A 19,979-nucleotide genomic window follows, 5' to 3' on the forward strand; every position below is an offset into this window, starting at 1 on the left:
TTTACTGTCCACCCATGTAACATGTGCTCTGTTATTTACTGTACTCCCATGTAACATGTGCTCTGTTAATTACTGTACTCCCATGTAACATGTGCTCTGTTAATTACTGTACTCCCATGTAACATGTGCTCTGTTATTTACTGTCCACCCATGTAACATGTGCTCTGTTAATTACTGTACTCCCATGTAACATGTGCTCTGTTAATTACTGTCCACCCATGTAACATGTGCTCTGTTATTTACTGTCCACCCATGTAACATGTGCTCTGTTAATTACTGTCCACCCATGTAACATGTGCTCTGTTAATTACTGTACTCCCATGTAACATGTGCTCTGTTAATTATTGTACTCCCATGTAACATGTGCTCTGTTAATTACTGTACTCCCATGTAACATGTGCTCTGTTAATTACTGTCCACCCATGTAACATGTGCTCAGCTCGGGGCAATGGCACAGTTCCTTAAGCAATGTGAACAGAGTGTGACAACACCAACTTAACTAGTAACTTTCTAGATTTCCTGCTTATTCCCTCCTGATTCAGAGCATCTTCCAACTAGGATTTCTGGGAAACCTGGGGAACCCTAGACCTACCGAAACGGTGTTGTTTAATTCTTTATCTTTAGTATTTTAATGGTAAGAGTGCTTTAAGACAACCAGCAACACCCAAATGGTTTACGAGAAATTGTTCAACAAATTAGATGCTCGGATGTGTGTGTGTGTGTGTGTGTGTGTGTGTGTGTGTGTGTGTGTGTGTGTGTGTGTGTGTGTGTGTGTGTGTGTGTGTGTGTGTGTGTGTGTGTGTGTGTGTGTGTGTGTGTGTGTGTGTCTGTGCCTGTGTCTGTGTCTGTGTGTGCGCACACAATATAATTTGCTGCACATGTGAGTTTTACAGTGTGTTTGTCACTTTGTACTCATAGCAATAGTAGTGTGTTGCTCCCATTGTTATGAGCAGAGTCTCATGGCGTATGTGTCTTCATTACTCCCATTGTTATGAGCAGAGTCTCATGGCGTATGTGTCTTCATTACTCCCATTGTTATGAGCAGAGTCTCATGGCGTATGTGTCTTCATTACTCCCATTGTTATGAGCAGAGTCTCATGGCGTCTGTGTCCTCATTACTCCCATTGTTATGAGCAGAGTCTCATGGCGTATGTGTCTTCATTACTCCCATTGTTATGAGCAGAGTCTCATGGCGTCTGTGTCTTCATTACTCCCATTGTTATGAGCAGAGTCTCATGGCGTCTGTGTCTTCATTACTCCCATTGTTATGAGCAGAGTCTCATGGCGTCTGTGTCTTCATTACTCCCATTGTTATGAGCAGAGTCTCATGGCGTCTGTGTCTTCATTACTCCCATTGTTATGAGCAGAGTCTCATGGCGTCTGTGTCTTCATTACTCCCATTGTTATGAGCAGAGTCTCATGGCGTCTGTGTCTTCATTACTCCCATTGTTATGAGCAGAGTCTCATGGCGTCTGTGTCTTCATTACTCCCATTGTTATGAGCAGAGTCTCATGGCGTATGTGTCTTTCTTTTGTTTTCATAGGAGATTTATTAAAGACAAGATGTTGTGAATGGGGGAGTGGTGAAACGGAGGGATTTGTACATCCTGGGAGGAGAAGAGGAGGAGAGGAAGAGGAAGAGGAGGAGAGGAGGAAAGAAACGGACTAAGAGTACGAAACAACTGGGGGGGGGTCAAATAGAAGGAGAAGAATCCAGAAAGTTCAGGAGGTATCAGGAGTTATCAGGAGGTATCAGGAGGTATCAGGAGGTATCAGGAGGTATCAGGAGTTATCAGGAGTTATCAGGAGGAGGTATCAGGAGGTATCAGGAGGTATCAGGAGTTATCAGGAGGTATCAGGAGTTATCAGGAGGTATCAGGAGTTATCAGGAGTTATCAGGAGTTATCAGGAGTTATCAGGAGGTATCAGGAGGTATCAGGAGGTATCAGGAGGTATCAGGAGTTATCAGGAGGTATCAGGAGGTATCAGGAGTTATCAGGAGTTATCAGGAGGAGGTATCAGGAGGTATCAGGAGGTATCAGGAGTTATCAGGAGGTATCAGGAGTTATCAGGAGGTATCAGGAGTTATCAGGAGGTATCAGGAGTTATCAGGAGGTATCAGGAGGTATCAGGAGGTATCAGGAGGTATCAGGAGTTATCTGGAGTTATCAGGAGTTATCAGGAGGTATCAGGAGTTATCTGGAGTTATCTGGAGTTATCTGGAGTTATCTGGAGTTATCAGGAGTTATCAGGAGGTATCAGGAGGTATCAGGAGGTATCAGGAGTTATCTGGAGTTATCAGGAGGTATCAGGAGGTATCAGGGGGTATCAGGAGTTATCAGGAGGTATCAGGAGGTATCAGGAGGTATCAGGAGGTATAAACCAGAGAGGAGGTACGCTGAATGACGGCCATTTTGGGCGGGGCACATGAACTATGAGAGAGCGATCGAGCGAGAGATGGAGAGAGAGAGAGAGAGAGAGAGAGATAGACACAACAAACTTGGAGGGAAAAAAGACCGACATCTAGATTGTGTCTAGATACATAATGAAATTGCCCAAATTTTGTCCTAATCTGTTCCGAAACAAATCTCAAAGGCTGACAATACTGCCGACCACACTATTTTCTGAGGAGTCTCTCAAGCAGAACTTAACATTTCATTTTTAAGTAAAACCATGAATACAGTGTATTCAGTGTCAGGGGGAACAAGATCATGCATATCAAATTAGGAGAGCTGTTGTTGGCTTAGTTTTGTCTTTTGGATCCCAATGGATAAGATTATATGGACAGGTGGGTGGCTGATCCTAGATCAGCGCTCTTATTCTGACATTTACGGTACCAGAGGTCAGGGATAGAAACAAGACTTAGGGTTCCATCCTCTCTGTGTCCTCTTAATCATGCTCTCTGTATCTTGTTAGTCATTGTCACTGTATCTTGTTAGTCATTGTCACTGTATCTTGTTAGTCATTGTCTCTGTATCTTGTTAGTCATTGTCTCTGTAGTCATTGTCACTGTATCTTGTTAGTCATTGTCTCTGTATCTTGTTAGTCATTGTCTCTGTAGTCATTGTCACTGTATCTTGTTAGTCATTGTCACTGTAGTCGTTGTCACTGTATCTTGTTAGTCATTGTCTCTGTAGTCATTGTCACTGTATCTTGTTAGTCATTGTCACTGTATCTTATTAGTCATTGTCACTGTATCTTATTAGTCATTGTCACTGTATCTTGTTAGTCATTGTCACTGTATCTTATTAGTCATTGTCACTGTATCTTATTAGTCATTGTCACTGTATCTTGTTAGTCATTGTCACTGTATCTTGTTAGTCATTGTCTCTGTATCTTGTTAGTCATTGTCTCTGTAGTCATTGTCACTGTATCTTGTTAGTCATTGTCACTGTATCTTGTTAGTCATTGTCACTGTAGTCATTGTCACTGTATCTTATTAGTCATTGTCACTGTAGTCGTTGTCACTGTATCTTGTTAGTCATTGTCACTGTATCTTATTAGTCATTGTCACTGTGTCTTATTAGTCATTGTCACTGTATCTTGTTAGTCATTGTCTCTGTATCTTATTAGTCATTGTCACTGTATCTTATTAGTCATTGTCACTGTATCTTATTAGTCATTGTCACTGTATCTTATTAGTCATTGTCACTGTATATTATTAGTCATTGTCTCTGTATCTTGTTAGTCATTGTCTCTTTATCTTGTTAGTCATTGTCACTGTGTCTTATTAGTCATTGTCTCTGTATCTTGTTAGTCATTGTCACTGTGTCTTATTAGTCATTGTCTCTGTATCTTGTTAGTCATTGTCTCTTTATCTTGTTAGTCATTGTCACGGTATCTTGTTAGTCATTGTCACTGTCGGAGCAGCATGTGAGCGAACAGAGACAGGGACTGCATCAGAGTATTCTTAGAACAGAAAAATGACAATGAGTATTCTTAGAATATACAAATTACAGAGTATTCTTAGAACAGAAAAATGACAATGGGTATTCTTAGAATATACAAATTACAGAGTATTCTTAGAACAGAAAAATGACAATGAGTATTCTTAGAATATACAAATTACAGAGTATTCTTAGAACAGAAAAATGACAATGAGTATTCTTAGAATATACAAATTACAGAGTATTCTTAGAACAGAAAAAGGACAAAGAGTAGTGAATCTTCTTGTTCCATGTGTGAAGTATCCCATTGATAATTCAATGTGAGAGGAGAACATAGTTTTTTCTTTGTTCCAAGAGACATGTTAGCACACATTCAATATCTTTAGCAGCTGATCTTGAATCCTTATTTTGCTCTTGAATTGTCAGTTCTTGAAGCTCTAAGATTTACTTTGAGAAATTGTAGGTTAAAGTTTACAATAAAAGTACTGGTAATGATTGTCTTAGTTGAAGTGAACATTTTCAACTCCAACATGTAAAGATAAGTAAGTGTGTGTGTGTGTGTGTGTGTGTGTGTGTGTGTGTGTGTGTGTGTGTGTGTGTGTGTGTGTGTGTGTGTGTGTGTGTGTGTGTGTGTGTGTGTGTGTGTGTGTGTGTGTGTGTGTGTGTGTGTGTGCGTGCCTGCGTGCGTGCGTGCGTGCATGTGTGCGTGTGTGCGTGTGTAAGAAGAGTGTATTTGAAGAGTGTGTGAAAAGTAGAGATGGAGAGAGACAGTTGGGTGAGAGATGGAGAGAGACAGTTGGGTGAGAGATGGAGAGAGACAGTTGGGTGAGAGATGGAGAGAGACAGTTGGGTGAGAGGAGAGATGGAGAGAGACAGTTGGGTGAGAGATGGAGAGAGACAGTTGAGTGAGAGATGGAAAGAGACAGTTGGGTGAGAGATGGAGAGAGACAGTTGAGTGAGAGATGGAACGAGACAGTTGGGTGAGAGATGGAGAGAGACAGTTGGGTGAGAGATGGAGAGAGACAGTTGGGTGAGAGGAGAGATGGAGAGAGACAGTTGGGTGAGAGATGGAGAGAGACAGTTCGGTGAGAGATGGAGACAGACAGTTGGGTGAGAGCAGAGATGGAGAGAGACAGTTGGGTGAGAGGAGAGATGGAGAGAGACAGTTGGGTGAGAGATGGAGAGAGACAGTTGAGTGAGAGGAGAGATGGAGAGAGACAGTTGGGTGAGAGATGGAGAGAGATAGTTGGGTGAGAGGAGAGATGGAGAGAGACAGTTGGGTGAGAGATGGAGAGAGACAGTTGGGTGAGAGATGGAGAGAGACAGTTGGGTGAGAGGAGAGATGGAGAGAGACAGTTGGGTGAGAGATGGAGAGAGACAGTTGAGTGAGAGGAGAGATGGAGAGAGACAGTTGGGTGAGAGATGGAGAGAGACAGTTGGGTGAGAGGAGAGATGGAGAGAGACAGTTGGGTGAGAGATGGAGAGAGACAGTTGAGTGAGAGGAGAGATGGAGAGAGACAGTTGGGTGAGAGATGGAGAGAGACAGTTGGGTGAGAGATGGAGAGAGACAGTTGGGTGAGAGATGGAGAGAGACAGTTGGGTGAGAGGAGAGATGGAGAGAGACAGTTGGGTGAGAGATGGAGAGAGACAGTTGGGTGAGAGATGGAGAGAGACAGTTGAGTGAGAGATGGAAAGAGACAGTTGGGTGAGAGATGGAGAGAGACAGTTGAGTGAGAGATGGAACGAGACAGTTGGGTGAGAGATGGAGAGAGACAGTTGGGTGAGAGATGGAGAGAGACAGTTGGGTGAGAGGAGAGATGGAGAGAGACAGTTGGGTGAGAGATGGAGAGAGACAGTTCGGTGAGAGATGGAGACAGACAGTTGGGTGAGAGCAGAGATGGAGAGAGACAGTTGGGTGAGAGGAGAGATGGAGAGAGACAGTTGGGTGAGAGATGGAGAGAGACAGTTGAGTGAGAGGAGAGATGGAGAGAGACAGTTGGGTGAGAGATGGAGAGAGATAGTTGGGTGAGAGGAGAGATGGAGAGAGACAGTTGGGTGAGAGATGGAGAGAGACAGTTGGGTGAGAGATGGAGAGAGACAGTTGGGTGAGAGGAGAGATGGAGAGAGACAGTTGGGTGAGAGATGGAGAGAGACAGTTGAGTGAGAGGAGAGATGGAGAGAGACAGTTGGGTGAGAGATGGAGAGAGACAGTTGGGTGAGAGGAGAGATGGAGAGAGACAGTTGGGTGAGAGATGGAGAGAGACAGTTGAGTGAGAGGAGAGATGGAGAGAGACAGTTGGGTGAGAGATGGAGAGAGACAGTTGGGTGAGAGATGGAGAGAGACAGTTGGGTGAGAGATGGAGAGAGATAGTTGGGTGAGAGGAGAGATGGAGAGAGACAGTTGGGTGAGAGATGGAGAGAGACAGTTGAGTGAGAGATGGAGAGAGACAGTTGGGTGAGAGATGGAGAGGGACAGTTGGGTGAGAGATGGAGAGAGACAGTTGGGTGAGAGATGGAGAGAGATAGTTGGGTGAGAGATGGAGAGAGACAGTTGGGTGAGAGATGGAGAGAGACAGTTGAGTGAGAGGAGAGATGGAGAGAGACAGTTGGGTGAGAGATGGCGAGAGACAGTTGGGTGAGAGATGGAGAGAGACAGTTGAGTGAGAGATGGAGAGAGACAGTTGGGTGAGAGATGGAGAGAGACAGTTGGGTGAGAGATGGCGAGAGACAGTTGGGTGAGAGATGGAGAGAGACAGTTGGGTGAGAGATGGAGAGAGACAGTTGGGTGAGAGATGGAGAGAGACAGTTGGGTGAGAGATGGAGAGAGACAGTTGGGTGAGAGATGGAGAGAGACAGTTGGGTGAGAGATGGAGAGAGACAGTTGGGTGAGAGATGGAGCGAGACAGTTGGGTGAGAGATGGAGAGAGACAGTTGGGTGAGAGATGGAGAGAGACAGTTGGGTGAGAGATGGAGAGAGACAGTTGGGTGAGAGGAGAGATGGAGAGAGACAGTTGGGTGAGAGATGGAGAGAGACAGTTGAGAGCGAGATGGAGAGAGACAGTTGGGTGAGAGATGGAGAGAGACAGTTGGGTGAGAGGAGAGATGGAGAGAGACAGTTGGGTGAGAGATGGAGAGAGACAGTTGAGTGAGAGATGGAGAGAGACAGTTGGGTGAGAGATGGAGAGAGACAGTTGAGTGAGAGGAGAGATGGAGAGAGACAGTTGGGTGAGAGATGGAGAGAGACAGTTGAGTGAGAGATGGAGAGAGACAGTTGGGTGAGAGATGGAGAGAGACAGTTGGGTGAGAGGAGAGATGGAGAGAGACAGTTGGGTGAGAGATGGAGAGAGACAGTTGGGTGAGAGATGGAGAGAGACAGTTGGGTGAGAGGAGAGATGGAGAGAGACAGTTGAGTGAGAGATGGAGAGAGACAGTTGGGTGAGAGATGGAGAGAGACAGTTGGGTGAGAGGAGAGATGGAGAGAGACAGTTGGGTGAGAGATGGAGAGAGACAGTTGGGTGAGAGATGGAGAGAGACAGTTGGGTGAGAGGAGAGATGGAGAGAGACAGTTGGGTGAGAGATGGAGAGAGACAGTTGGGTGAGAGATGGAGAGAGACAGTTGGGTGAGAGATGGTGAGAGACAGTTGGGTGAGAGATGGAGAGAGACAGTTGGGTGAGAGATGGAGAGAGACAGTTGGGTGAGAGATGGAGAGAGACAGTAAATAGAATATGTTATTCTAAGTACCTACCCACTGGGCACAGACGTCAATTCAACACCTAGTTTGGATTTACATTTGGTTGAGTCGTCAACTAACGTGAATTCAATGTAAAATCAACTAAAATTCAACATGTCATTTGATTTAGGTGAAAAAAGAATACAACATTTCCTTACGTTGAGGACTTTTTGCAAATCCAATCCGTTTTCCACGTTGATTCAGCGGCATCAAATTACATTTTTCTGGTTGAAATTACGCGGAAACAAAGTTGTTTCAACCAGTCTTTTCCCCAGTGGGTACATATCATCAGACAACATTGGTGTCATTGAGGGAATTAAATTAAATGTATCATTCTTTGCATTACAGGAGAAGTGTGTGTGTGTGTGTGTGTGTGTGTGTGTGTGTGTGTGTGTGTGTGTGTGTGTGTGTGTGTGTGTGTGTGTGTGTGTGTGTGTGTGTGTGTGTGTGTGTGTGTGTGTGTGTCCTCTCACCTGGCTATTCCAGTGAACCTGGACCGAGTCTGATGCACACCTGTCACTCTGCCTCCAGAAGAAAAGAGTCCCAGGTAATTATCCACTAGACTGTATAAGGCTCTGGTGAAAGGTAGTGCACGAATAAAGGGAATAGGGGGTGCCATTTTAGACGCAGCCATTGGCTATAGGCATGGGATGGAACAAAACTGCACTGTTAGATTCTCCATAGACATAGAGACAACGGAGGTGGGTCCTCTGCCCTCTGCCCACCTCAACACTTGCCCATTAAATGGTACTCTACATACCATTGAATTACTCTGTGGCAGCAGCTCCATCTGAATATAAATACTGTATGTATTATTTATTTTCAAAAGTTGTCAAAGATTAGGTAGCCTAAACATGGCAGTGTCATTGTGTAATTGTGACCAGGTTAGAATCGATCCAATTCTTGAAAAGATCTGTGTCCTGTGGCAGTTCTGATTTAAAAAAAATGTAAAAACAGTTACAAATTTCAAACATTTTCAGAACCAGAGAAACGATTTGAAGTCTTGTTTATGATCAATGTTTCCACTTCTATATATATTAGACTATTAATTACTATTAATTACACATAGTATTATAGTGTAGTATACATAGCATTATAGTGTAGTACACATAGCATTATAGTGTAGTACACATAGTATTATAGTGAGTATACATAGCATTATAGTGTAGTACACATAGTATTATAGTGTAGTATACATAGTATTATAGTGTAGTATACATAGTATTATTGTGTAGTATACATAGTATTATAGTGTAGTACACAAAGTATTATAGTGTAGTACACATAGTATTCAGCGTCAAATAGGATGCATATGACTTTGACTTCAAAGAAAATCTGAAGAAAAGCAGAATTTACATCATTACAAATTGCACTGAAAATACATACTACATGGCCTAACTAGAAGACAGGACAGTTAAAACATATTACAGGACATGTATTTACTGAAGACATTGAAGAGCTGGAGTGACTGTCTGACAGCTGAGTAGTGTTTCTTAGCCGGTTCATACAGCCAGTTATACAGATGATGCAGGATTAGACCACTACAATATACAGATGTCCTTTGAACTCCCAAATAATATTGTGTGTGTGAGAGAGAGATAAAATAGTGTGTTTGTCTGTTTCAAGAGTGTGTGTCAGTATACAGTATGTAAGAGGGGTGTCTGGAAGGGTGTGTGTGTGTGTGTGTGTGGGGGGGGGGGGTATGTGTGTTTGCACGTGTGTGTGTGTGTGTGTATGTGTGTGTGTGAGAGAGAGAGAGATAGAGGATGTGTATGAATATATCGACTGAAAAAGATTTTATGTCCTCTCCCTAAGAAATGTAATACATTTTAGCATTATATAGTTAGACTCTTTTGCTTGCAAAATCATGTAGCTTATAAGTACGACCTTGTGTGGCCTACTGATTTGATTTAACCATGCAGATATTATCACGATACTGTAATTTCTCAAAATATTAGAAAGACGTTAATTACTTAGAAAAATGTCCTATGTTCTGTGTAGTAAAAATAAGACATTAGTAAATTGCTTGTTAGTTTGTTAGGGAGTGTTTGATGAAGGTAGAACTGTAATTCTTGATACAAACATGGTAAAACTGTGCTTGGGCTCTGTAAAGTATTGTTATTCTTCTCAGTGTGAATACTCTCTACTCCTTTGTGAAAGAGCAGGCAGTTTTATGGTATATTTGAAAACTGTGGTACTGTGACAGAATCATACTGTTGTCAGGAAACCAGGTATTTTATTCTTTACTCCTACACAGATATTATATTGTGTATTTCAAATGTTGTCAAAGATAAGAGAAATTAGGTTGCCTTAATATGTCAGTTTCAGTGTGGAATTGTGACCAGGTTAGAATTTATCCGATTTTTAAAAATGCAAGGTCTGTAAATTCACGTTGTATTTTGAAGCACATGCAGCACTTGCCAGCAGGGAAGAGCTTGAAAAATGTATGCACAGCTGTATGCATATTTGTACATACCTTGTCTGTGGAGAAAAAGTTCCCTAACCATCATGAACAATTGCTTTAATATTGAGAGGACATAATATTGGAGCACATGAGCAGCTGAGCTGGGGGCTGTTAGATGAGTGTCGCTGTCCACTGAACGGTGGTGCTGAAATGTTGCGCTCTCTGTATGAATTCAAGGGGCCATTTTAAACACTTACACATCAAAGAAATGATTGATTGGTATATTTTATTACAAATGTCAAATGTGAACTTTAAGTACAAAACAGAGATAAACATACACATGGTGATTGTTTGAAATGGGGACAAAGTTATATGCACTGGACAAAAGAGAGGAGAAAGTGTAGCAGCCCACACAATACTAGTGGAGTAACTGTGTGTTTCAGGGGAAATGTATGCAACACCCAGGTGTTTCAGAATATTGTCAAGATGAGAGTCCATATATTTTCTATAATTCTGAATGAGATGTATGTCCCATTCCAACTGCACAAGACGCTGAAATGTGTTTAAGTCAAATAGGATGCATATGGCTTTGACTTGAAAGAAAATCTGAAGAAAAGCAGAATTTACATCATTACAAATTGCACTGAAAATACATACTACATGGCCTAACTAGAAGACAGGACAGTTAAAACATATTACAGGACATGTATTTACTGAAGACATTGAAGAGCTGGAGTGACTGTCTGACAGCTGAGTAGTGTTTCTTAGCCGGTTCATACAGCCAGTTATACAGATGATGCAGGATTAGACCACTACAATATACAGATGTCCTTTGAACTCCCAAATAATATTGTGTGTGTGAGAGAGAGATAAAATAGTGTGTTTGTCTGTTTCAAGAGTGTGTGTCAGTATACAGTATGTAAGAGGGGTGTCTGGAAGGGTGTGTGTGTGTGTGGGGGGGGGGGTATGTGTGTTTGCACGTGTGTGTGTGTGTGTGTGTATGTGTGTGTGTGAGAGAGAGAGAGATAGAGGATGTGTATGAATATATCGACTGAAAAAGATTTTATGTCCTCTCCCTAAGAAATGTAATACATTTTAGCATTATATAGTTAGACTCTTTTGCTTGCAAAATCATGTAGCTTATAAGTACGACCTTGTGTGGCCTACTGATTTGATTTAACCATGCAGATATTATCACGATACTGTAATTTCTCAAAATATTAGAAAGACGTTAATTACTTAGAAAAATGTCCTATGTTCTGTGTAGTAAAAATAAGACATTAGTAAATTGCTTGTTAGTTTGTTAGGGAGTGTTTGATGAAGGTAGAACTGTAATTCTTGATACAAACATGGTAAAACTGTGCTTGGGCTCTGTAAAGTATTGTTATTCTTCTCAGTGTGAATACTCTCTACTCCTTTGTGAAAGAGCAGGCAGTTTTATGGTATATTTGAAAACTGTGGTACTGTGACAGAATCATACTGTTGTCAGGAAACCAGATATTTTATTCTTTACTCCTACACAGATATTATATTGTGTATTTCAAATGTTGTCAAAGATAAGAGCAATTAGGTTGCCTTAATATGTCAGTTTCAGTGTGGAATTGTGACCAGGTTAGAATTTATCCGATTTTTAAAAATGCAAGGTCTGTAAATTCACGTTGTATTTTGAAGCACATGCAGCACTTGCCAGCAGGGAAGAGCTTGAAAAATGTATGCACAGCTGTATGCATATTTGTACATACCTTGTCTGTGGAGAAAAAGTTCCCTAACCATCATGAACAATTGCTTTAATATTGAGAGGACATAATATTGGAGCACATGAGCAGCTGAGCTGGGGGCTGTTAGATGAGTGTCGCTGTCCACTGAACGGTGGTGCTGAAATGTTGCGCTCTCTGTATGAATTCAAGGGGCCATTTTAAACACTTACACATCAAAGAAATGATTGATTGGTATATTTTATTACAAATGTCAAATGTGAACTTTAAGTACAAAACAGAGATAAACATACACATGGTGATTGTTTGAAATGGGGACAAAGTTATATGCACTGGACAAAAGAGAGGAGAAAGTGTCTGCGTATAGGTCTTTATGAATACATACCGGTCTATAATTCATCACGTGATGTTCCATAAGAAAAATGCATGTGCAAACATATATATATATATATATGTTTGCACATGCATTTTTTATTTGAAACCATGGCAGAAAATCATAATGACATATTATGGAAGTTGTTGTGTTATGTGGTATATATATATATATATATATATATATATATATATATATATTCTCTAAAAGAGAAAATGTTGTTGCGTGGCATGATGTATGGAATTGTTGCTAAATAAGCTGTTGGGTGTTTGAGTAGCCGACACAGTCGTGTAGAATATTTACGTATAATTGTGTTGTTTATTGTGCATTGTCATATTTGAAACCATGGCAGAAAATCATAATGACATATTGAGGAAGTTGTTGTGTTATGTGGTAAATATAACTACTTCTTCATTGGAAATGAGAAGGTGTTGGATGTTTTCAGCGTTGATGTGATTGTTTTGAAATCATTCTGAAATATCTGTGCGTGAATGGGGTGATGAATTGTTGATTTCACCTCTATTTTTGGGCATTTAAAAAAAAATCTCTCTATTTTTGGCTGGGGTGTCATTGTGTATTGCTAATATTATGGGCTGACGCATAATCACTGTTTTTCAGATGTTCGTGGTGGGGGCTCAGAGCAGTGTGAATAACTACTACTGACGTAACTCACAAAACAGATGAACGTGACACATGAAGAGTGCTGAATATATGAATGCATTTCTATCCTAATTTACAATTACATGTGGAATTGTTGTATTCATTTGATGGGTATAGACTGTAAGTCATGTCTCTGATGGGTATAGACTGTAAGTCATGTCTCTTTGATGGGTATAGATTTAAGTCATGTCTGATGAGTATAGACTGTAAGTCATGTCTCTTTGATGCACGTTCATAAGATCTCAAATGCTGAAAGATCTTTTCGAAAATACTCATTGATTGTAAATGTTTTTTCCCCTCTTTTTGTTGCTGTCTTTAATTTAGAGATTAATTCTGATGGACCTTTATAAAATGGCACTATAGTTGATAAATTAAGTTACATCATATTCATAAGCTATCTAAGCAGGATGATAAAAACAAATAGGCTACCTCTTAATGAATAACCCCTGTTTGAGTAATAGCTTATCATCTGAAAAGATATATTCATGTAAGAATATTCTGTAAGTTTGCTAATATGCCAAATAGGCTATGTTACAAAAGTAAGATAGATGTCTGAAACGCCAGTTCATCCAAGCCATAACGTAGGCGCTACCTATCACGTATATATCGAATGATCTTCACTTCTGTCAAAGAATGCAAATGGTTGAATGATGACTTGTCAAAAGTCAATCGTTTTTTCCTACTAAGCACCTTTTGCTGAGCACATTACATTGGTAAAATGTTCTAAGGCATTTGTGGTTTGTTCATATTTCATGTTTAGTTACATGTCGGTGCAGGCATACAGCTAGTAGACTATGGCGACAGCGGGGTGTCTTCAAGGCAAGAATAGCCTAGGATACACTGTTGTGAGACGCTCTGAACATCAAAATGCCCAACAACAAGTCTACATTTTCCACAGTCGTGACATCGCGCCAAGGAGACGCATATTCTCTCAATAATCATGTTGGAGTTGTCATTTTGGCTCACAAATGTACAGTGCAACGGAATAAAATGTTAGAAATTCACTGACTGTCTCTCTGTTTATGTAATCACACATCTGCCCCGCCTCCTCTTCCGTGTTTCGAAATTTACTCAGAGACAGAAGAGGAAGCGAGACATCTCACTCTCTCATTTTTTTCTGGTTCATATTCAACTGAGCAGACGAGACAGCTCCCAATGCATTGTTGCTAATGATAGACCCCTTAAGCAGACCGGAACTTAGTTTTTTTTTTGTCACAGTTGTGGGAGTGCAACATCTTTATTTATCCACCATCTTCGATTTACTATGGCGAGACAGTAGTCTCGCGAAACATGAGAATAGAATGAAATCGTCCAGATGGGGTTTGTAGTTTTTATGGGGGGGAGTTGCTCTTGTTCACGCGCTCCTCTAGCTCTCATAAAATGTAAGCAACCCCCCTGTGTGCTTATAAGCTTTAACTGTGAAATGTCAAATAAAATACAATTTTATTCGTCACATGCTTCGTAAACAATAGGTTTAGACTAAACGTAAAATGCTTACTTTCACATACCCTATCACATGTTGTAATTATCAATATAATGGTACCAGGGTGCTTAAAATAGGCGAATGAGTCATGTCCAGAAGGGTGCGCGCTGATACCAATGATAGACATTTCTTTATCGAATGGCGTCTTTCCAAAAGCTCTCCGGGAGGCGGGTGGATAGATTATTGTTCGACCAATCGGAGCATCCTTCCATTCATAAAGTGGTGTGGACACTTTTTTTTTGAACGCGTGGGTTTGGAGGGTTTCATAACCCTGACTGGAACTGAAAAACCTGTTCTACAAGAGCCAATGAAAGGCTCGGAAAAGAAGTTGCCGTAATGTGCGCCCAATCGCTCCTCACCTAGACCTACATTTGACCCCCCTCCTTCATACACAAAATTGCATGAATGGGAATAGACTCTTCGTGATTGACATGTAAATTCACCAAAGTGTGGGCCGTTTCTATTGGTAGACAGCAGTTGTAGCCAATCACGAGTGGAGGTGGGTTTGCAGGAAGCCGTAGAGTAGGTGGTGGGCGTGTGGATAGACGAGTGTTGTGGGAGTTGTGGGAGTGTGATGCTACAACCACCTTATAAAGGGACTCGCGGTGTGTCTTGAAATTGAGCACGTTGCCTAAATTTGAGGTCTCCACACAGTCACTGAAAAGCCGCTGTCATGAATTCGTTGAAGGTGGACGACATGCTTCATATGACCGAGACGCTGTTCTTCTGGGTCGGGACATTCACCGTGGCCTCACTGTCTTTATGGGTGCTCCACCGACTCCTCCAAGGTTTTCGGATTTGGGTCTTGGGAAATGGACAGTTGCTCTCTCCGAAACTGGGCAAATGGGCAGGTGAGTTGGTCACACGAATTCCTTACGAAAAAAACCCAAGTCACGAAGGCTGTTCAATAAGCCCCGAACTCGACAATAAAATGTCAACATTGGGATATTTCAGGGAAACTTTGCAATTCCCCAAAAAGCTGTATTCTCATCGTTTTTGACGTATCAGCGACATTAGAAAGTTGAGTTGTGTAACAGGGCTATCGAGTAAACGCACTAACTGGTTAACAAGATCATGCTTATTGGCTGTGTGTGTGTGTGTGTGTGTGTGTGTGTGTGTGTGTGTGTGTGCACGCGCGCGCAACACCCGCACTTCAGCACCTTTGACTGATGTTCCAGAACCCAAACCAGCGTTGTTTTTCGCCCTCCTTTAGAATCGACAAAAGATGTCCAGTATAGATTAACTACAAACCCATTTGCGCAGGTTGTGTACTCATTCAGAGATCTGTTATGGGTGAGCATTCATCCAGCGGCACACTGGGCAACAATTGCCCATCCACTTGATATAGGAACAACCTGCCCAATTCTATAAATATAGATTCCTAATGTTGACATCTTTAGGTTATTCAACAGTTTCTATATTTGGTCGTGCGTACTGTTACCATGCTTTTTGTTGTTGACGCAATGGGTTATCAAATATATTGATCTTTTGATTATTTGATAGTTTGTTTGCCTTTGGCTGCATTTGGTCTAATTCGAATCCAGACAGTTTCCTTGTTTCAACATAGTTTTTTTTGTGTTAAAACTATAGGGCTTTCTGTCGCCGTTTTGTTAATCTAGAAGTTTGTCTATGCTGTGTAGACATTTCTAGGATCGTGTCTTTGCATAATGCGGAGACTAGTCTCGTTGGAATAGCTTTGGCCTATCTTGACCCAGTTATTCAGTCTCCTCTTTCTAGAATACTACTGCGTATGGAGGAGAAGCGCGTTTTCGTCTTGCTGCGCAATTGGCCCAGCGCGCACTCCATAGCATCCGGATAGGTTTTATCTTAGAGGTTCACATATGCAAAACGGCCACATCTTTCTCTGCATCATGACGCACGTTTGTCAATTTTTTTTAATTTTTTTATTTTTTAAATCAGGGTTTGGAATGATATTCTAATTGGGTACAAAATGAATGCCACGTGCGTTTAAGGACTCGAACATCACATTGATAGAATGCTTGTTGAATGCATAAGGACATAGTTTTATATACTCTCGGTTTCTATGCCTTGGGGTTCGGGTTTGTCTGCGCTCTAGCTATGTGATCGGTTATTGCCTTGTCATAGATTCCAAAATCATGTCATGGTTCTCACGTTGCATGGACGTTCGTATGTAACCATTATAGGTATGTAGTCAATCTCCATATTGATTGTTACACATTGAGGTTTGGCAGGCTGCCCTTAGCTCCGTCACTGTACAATAGGTGACATTCATATTATTGATAATTAGGGCTTAATTGGTTTTTTTGGGGGGGGGGTGCCATTTTGCTATATGCCACCAGGCATTTTTTCTTTTAGTGGTGATGTGAAAAATGCATGCCTCGCCCTGAAACTAACCCTCAGCCTCTTCTCATTCATTTCCAATGATAACAGTACTCAGTATGTACAGCAGTAGTGGGGGTGAGGTCGATGTAGACTATGTGCCAGGGTATGGGTAAACTTATTCCTCTCCCTGACGCACAGGTCTTGCAGCCAGGTTGAGCAAGACACACACAAAAGACTATCTTGCCAACTCCTATGGTCATTGTCTAAATGACACAAACAGACCTGGGACCAGGCTACCTGTTCATGGCTGTCATGCCAGAGTCTGTCTGTCTGTGTGTGTGTGGCACCTTTCCAGACGCTCACAGTGCTGTAAGGGGGTGGGGGGACTCCCCTCATGCAGCGCCAATGTGTAGCACCAACTTGGGTGATGCCAGAACGCTCACCACACATCAGGTGAGGAAGAATGTATGTCAATCAGGAATGAGGGGGATGAGTTTCAAAGCATGTCTCAGCCATGTCCCTGCTTTCAACAAGGTTCCCATGGCAACATCCATGACCTGACTAGTAAGTGGCGGATCTCGGGTAGTGGTGGTGGTGGGGTGGAGACGCGGGTAGAGGTGGTGGTGGGGGGGTGGAGACGCGGGTAGAGGTGGTGGTGGGGGGGTGGAGACGCGGGTGGTGGGGGGGTGGAGACGCGGGTGGTGGGGGGGTGGAGACGCGGGTAGAGGTGGTGGTGGGGGGGTGGAGACGCGGGTAGAGGTGGTGGTGGTGGGGGGGTGGAGATGCGGGTAGAGGTGGTGGTGGGGGGGGGGTGGAGACTCGGGTAGAGAAGGGGGTGGAGACGCGGGTAGAGGTGGTGGTGGGGGGGGAGTGGAGATGCGGGTAGAGGTGGTGGTGGGGGGGGGGTGGAGACGCGGGTAGAGAAGGGGGTGGAGACGCGGGTAGAGGTGGTGGTGGGGGGGGAGTGGAGACGCGGGTAGAGAAGTGGTGGTGGGGGGGGGAATGGAGACGCGGGTAGAGAGGTGGTGGTGGTGGGGGAGTGGAGACGCGGGTAGAGAGGTGGTGGGGGGGTGGAGACGCGGGTAGAGGTGGTGGTGGAGACGCGGGTAGAGGTGGTGGTGGAGACGCGGGTAGAGGTGGTGGTGGAGACGCGGGTAGAGGTGGTGGTGGAGACGCGGGTAGAGGTGGTGGTGGGGGGGTGGAGACGCGGGTAGAGGTGGTGGTGGGGGGGTGGAGACGCGGGTAGAGGTGGTGGTGGGGGGGTGGAGACGCGGGTAGAGGTGGTGGTGGGGGGGTGGAGACGCGGGTAGAGGTGGTGGTGGGGGGGTGGAGACGCGGGTAGAGGTGGTGGTGGGGGGGGGGGTGGAGACGCGGGTAGAGAAGGGGGTGGAGACGCGGGTAGAGGTGGTGGTGGGGGGGGAGTGGAGACGCGGGTAGAGAGGTGGTGGTGGGGGGGGGGGGAATGGAGACGCGGGTAGAGAGGTGGTGGTGGTGGGGGAGTGGAGACGCGGGTAGAGGTGGTGGTGGGGGGGTGGAGATGCGGGTAGAGGTGGTGGTGGTGGGGGGGGGGTGGAGACGCGGGTAGAGAAGTGGTGGTGGGGGGGGGTGGAGACGCGGGTAGAGAAGTGGTGGTGGGGGGGGGTGGAGACGCGGGTAGAGAAGTGGTGGTGGGGGGGGGAATGGAGACGCGGGTAGAGAAGTGGTGGTGGGGGGGGGAGTGGAGACGCGGGTAGAGAGGTGGTGGTGGGGGGGGAGTGGAGACGCGGGTAGAGAGGTGGTGGTGGTGGGGGAGTGGAGACGCGGGTAGAGGTGGTGGTGGTGGGGGAGTGGAGACGCGGGTAGAGAAGTGGTGGTGGGGGGGGGGAGTGGAGACGCGGGTAGAGAAGTGGTGGTGGGGGGGGGAATGGAGACGCGGGTAGAGAGGTGGTGGTGGGGGGGAGTGGAGACGCGGGTAGAGGTGGTGGTGGTGGGGGGGGGAGTGGAGACGCGGGTAGAGGTGGTGGTGGGGGGGGAATGGAGACGCGGGTAGAGGTGGTGGTGGTGGGGGAGTGGAGACGCGGGTAGAGAGGTGGTGGTGGGGGGGAGTGGAGACGCGGGTAGAGAGGTGGTGGTGGGGGGGGAGTGGAGACGCGGGTAGAGAAGTGGTGGTGGGGGGGGGAATGGAGACGCGGGTAGAGAGGTGGTGGTGGGGGGGAGTGGAGACGCGGGTAGAGGTGGTGGTGGGGGGGGGAGTGGAGACGCGGGTAGAGGTGGTGGTGGGGGGGGAATGGAGACGCGGGTAGAGGTGGTGGTGGTGGGGGAGTGGAGACGCGGGTAGAGAGGTGGTGGTGGGGGGGAGTGGAGACGCGGGTAGAGAGGTGGTGGTGGGGGGGGAGTGGAGACGCGGGTAGAGAGGTGGTGGTGGGGGGGGGAGTGGAGACGCGGGTAGAGAAGTGGTGGTGGGGGGGAGTGGAGACGCGGGTAGAGAGGTGGTGGTGGGGGGGTGGTGGGGGGGAGTGGAGACGCGGGTAGAGAGGTGGTGGTGGGGGCGGAGTGGAGACGCGGGTAGAGAGGTGGTGGTGGGGGGGGAGTGGAGACGCGGGTAGAGAGGTGGTGGTGGGGGGGGGAGTGGAGACGCGGGTAGAGAGGTGGTGGTGGGGGAGAGAAGTGGTGGTGGGGGGGGAGTGGAGACGCGGGTAGAGAAGTGGTGGTGGGGGGGGGAAGTGGAGACGCGGGTAGAGAGGTGGTGGTGGGGGGGGGGAGTGGAGACGCGGGTAGAGAAGTGGTGGTGGGGGGGAGTGGAGACGCGGGTAGAGAAGTGGTGGTGGGGGGGGGAATGGAGACGCGGGTAGAGAAGTGGTGGTGGGGGGGAGTGGAGACGCGGGTAGAGAAGTGGTGGTGGGGGGAGTGGAGACGCGGGTAGAGAAGTGGTGGTGGGGGGGAGTGGAGACGCGGGTAGAGAGGTGGTGGTGGGGGGGGGAGTGGAGACGCGGGTAGAGAAGTGGTGGTGGGGGGGAGTGGAGACGCGGGTAGAGAAGTGGTGGTGGGGGGGGGAATGGAGACGCGGGTAGAGAAGTGGTGGTGGGGGGGAGTGGAGACGCGGGTAGAGAAGTGGTGGTGGGGGGGGGAATGGAGACGCGGGTAGAGAGGTGGTGGTGGTGGGGGAGTGGAGACGCGGGTAGAGAGGTGGTGGTGGTGGGGGAGTGGAGACGCGGGTAGAGGTGGTGGTGGGGGGGGAGTGGAGACGCGGGTAGAGGTGGTGGTGGGGGGGAGTGGAGACGCGGGTAGAGAAGTGGTGGTGGGGGGGGGAATGGAGACGCGGGTAGAGAGGTGGTGGTGGGGGGGAGTGGAGACGCGGGTAGAAGTGGTGGTGGGGGGGGGAATGGAGACGCGGGTAGAGAGGTGGTGGTGGGGGGGAGTGGAGACGCGGGTAGAGGTGGTGGT

At 45.6% G+C, this 19,979-nt stretch overlaps 1 long non-coding RNA gene and 1 pseudogene across 2 annotated transcripts in view; both read left to right on the forward strand.

Moving 5' to 3' along the window:
* Positions 1-13,773, forward strand: part of LOC106584660 (uncharacterized) — a 54,494-nt gene extending 40,721 nt beyond the window's left edge. The window contains exon 4 of the long non-coding RNA XR_014382359.1: positions 12,728-13,773. This is a non-coding gene — a long non-coding RNA (uncharacterized LOC106584660). The remainder of the gene's footprint in view (positions 1-12,727) is intronic.
* A 1,024-nt stretch (positions 13,774-14,797) lies between these two features.
* LOC106584659 (very-long-chain 3-oxoacyl-CoA reductase-A-like) overlaps positions 14,798-19,979 on the forward strand; it is a 37,144-nt pseudogene continuing 31,962 nt past the window's right edge. The window contains exon 1 of the transcript XR_014382360.1: positions 14,798-15,103. The product of XR_014382360.1 is annotated as a very-long-chain 3-oxoacyl-CoA reductase-A-like (transcript). The remainder of the gene's footprint in view (positions 15,104-19,979) is intronic.

The sequence above is a fragment of the Salmo salar genome, chromosome 23 (assembly GCF_965601325.2).
Source record: "Salmo salar chromosome 23, fSalSal1, whole genome shotgun sequence".
Taxonomy (NCBI): domain Eukaryota; kingdom Metazoa; phylum Chordata; class Actinopteri; order Salmoniformes; family Salmonidae; genus Salmo; species Salmo salar.